General features: G+C 35.3%; 1 pseudogene; it reads right to left on the bottom strand.

Moving 5' to 3' along the window:
• Positions 1-357: 357 nt before the first annotated feature.
• Positions 358-435, bottom strand: LOC113307061 (annotated as a pseudogene).
• Positions 436-2,778: the final 2,343 nt, after the last annotated feature.

The following is a 2,778-nucleotide window of genomic DNA, read 5'->3' as shown; positions in this document are numbered from 1 at the left end:
TTTCTTATTCAAGCTTTCAGTGCGCTAAAAAACAGGTAAAGGTGTGTCCTTCCCAGCTGGGTATCCATATCGAACATATAATAGTTTCTGGCCTTCATTTTTCTCAAATTACAAATTACAGTTACATTAAGCTATGAGAATACAAAATAAATCATTACTCATCACAGAGAAACACCGAGTAGAAGAGACTTAAGAGCTTTGATGTATAAGGCAACATTACTGGCACTGCACTCTAAAATCAATACTTGCAAGCCTTCAGCACAAATACATTTTATATGGATTTGATAACTTTCATGGAATTGAGAAGTCCCTTTGTAACAAAACAGGAAAGAACATGGACAGTGAAATTTAAGCTATAAGCCTCAGAATAGCAGAATATATCACCTTTCAGTCCCGAAATATGGTGTTCTTTATATTCCATATCCTCATAGGCCAGAATCTACACAACAATCTGTTAAAAAGAAGATGCTAAAATGCACGGCAATGGAATATGAGACCATCTGAGATGGTAAAGTCCAGATAAAAATCAGACAAACCAGAAACATACTCAGTAAGATGAGAGAAAAAGTATTATGATCGGTGAATACAAACATCATACTACAATCCATGCTGCTGCTGCTGAGTTTGTTCATACTCACAAATCATAATAATTTCTCCTCTCATCTAGTTCGGTATTATTTTCCAGATATATCATCATATTTCACATATAAGACTTAAACAATCATCACCGAGAAACACTGAGTAGAAGTGACATAAACAGATTACTAATATAAAAGTCCAGATAAAAATCAGATAAACTAGAAATATACTCAGTAAGATGAGTGGAAAATCAGTATGAACGGTGAATACAAACATCATATTACAATCTATTCTGCTGCTGGTGCTGAGTTTGTTCATACTCACAAGTCATACCGACTTTTCCACTCATCTAGTTTGGTACTCCTTTCCAGGTATATCATCATATTTCACATACAAGACTTGAACAATCATAACAGTGAAAACTCTTAAACAGGACCAACTGTTGGATTACTGAAAAAAACCAGAAAAAATAACCAAAAAGATGGGAGGAAAATCATTGCGCATGGTGAATACAAACATCAAATTATCCTAGTCCCATTTTGTTTAGTAGTCACAACACCCAATGATTTATCCTCCCACCTAATTTTGGAACTCTTTTTCTCCAGTAATACCATTTTTTCGCAACACTACCTATGAAATTTCTGATAAGCTGCAAAATACAGAGCCTCGGACAACTAGCCAAAGTTTAACAGCATATGATTCAAATTACACACACATCTGTGTAGAAAAGAAAGTAATCTAAGAGATTGAACTGAATGAAAAAACATAGAACCAGGTTGAAAGATAAAATAAGATCAAAACACATAAACAAAATAAACATGAGCTGAACTCAGAACTACTGAAACACTAACTCAAATATGGAGATGAAATGAAGGAGAGATTTGATATGACATCTAGGGTTTCGGAAGGAGGGAGGGAAAGGGAGGTTGGGTAGGGGTTTATATAGAAGAAAATGAAGACCAAGCCAGAACTATTGGGAATTTATGGTGGCCACTTATGATCAACTATAAATGACAAAGCTCCTGCAACTAGCTAGGCCACTTATGAACTGATCTGCCAACAATAAATTCATTTGAAATTCATTAGGTGGCAGCATCTATAAATGCAGCAACTGATGCAACTACAAAAGTCACTCCAGTCCAGAATATATTGGAATAGAAGTGCTAGAAAAGGATTTGGGGATTTTAGTCATATATAGCAGCAATTCATCTTGGAACCACTTGGTGCTATGTCCAACAAATTTTGTTGAAGTTGAATTACAAAATTATTGGAGAATCACACAAAAGACTAGTTAATTTTCAACTGTTGAATTGTGCAAATGGCATAAAAAGATAATGTAATGTGCCACTGTATGAGGGTTTTAAAATTGAGTTTTGCGTTTTAAAGCTGTGAGAAATATGGACCATGGGGTAGCAACATTTGTCTAGCCTGAAAGGTGGTCCAAGCAACCAGAACTTCGTCAAAACCTTAGTTAATACTACTTCCGCTCACAATTTAATGCATAGATCAATGGTCCATGTTCCATACAACATCCACAGGAAGTGCTACTTCGTTTTCGTCCTTTTGCACTTTGGCATAAGATAGTCACATCACAGCAGATACAAATGAAAGCCAACTTATTACCAAAATCATGGTTTGGGACACCAAAGAAACATAGTAGGACATTTTTTAACAGTAAATGATTCAGATGAGTTAGATTCCGATTAATAAAATTTGTTATCAATCAATGATCATATTTATGAGCTTATCATTATAAATAAAAAATGTAATGAAATTGGCGCGAAAAATTCAGCGACTTATATAGAATTGCCAAGCTAACTATAATTGACATGTAGGTGCTCGAAAGATTCAGCTATAGAGCGACCGGCCAACTTGGAGCTGCGTGGGTATCCTGTATCCATATCAAAATTGTTCTTTCCTTACTCCAATCAATATATTAGTTACCCCTTCTTAACTTCTCTGAAACACAATTGAGCGGCAAACAAGAGAACAACCTAAAGATCTGAGCCCAGCAGATGTTAATATTTATGGTGGCCACTAATGACCTGAGCTGCAACTATAAATGACAAAGCTTCAACTAGGCCACTTATGATCTGAGCTACAACTATAAATTCATCTGATGAAATTTATGAGGTGCAACCATAAAATTCAATAGCACCAGGCATTATCCATAAAGTCATTATATGGGGAAAATGAAAA

The sequence above is a fragment of the Papaver somniferum genome, chromosome 8 (assembly GCF_003573695.1).
Source record: "Papaver somniferum cultivar HN1 chromosome 8, ASM357369v1, whole genome shotgun sequence".
In the NCBI taxonomy this organism is placed as follows: Eukaryota; Viridiplantae; Streptophyta; class Magnoliopsida; order Ranunculales; family Papaveraceae; genus Papaver; species Papaver somniferum.
Note: the sequence above shows the minus strand (reverse complement) of the source record. Positions and strands in the feature narration are given on the sequence as shown.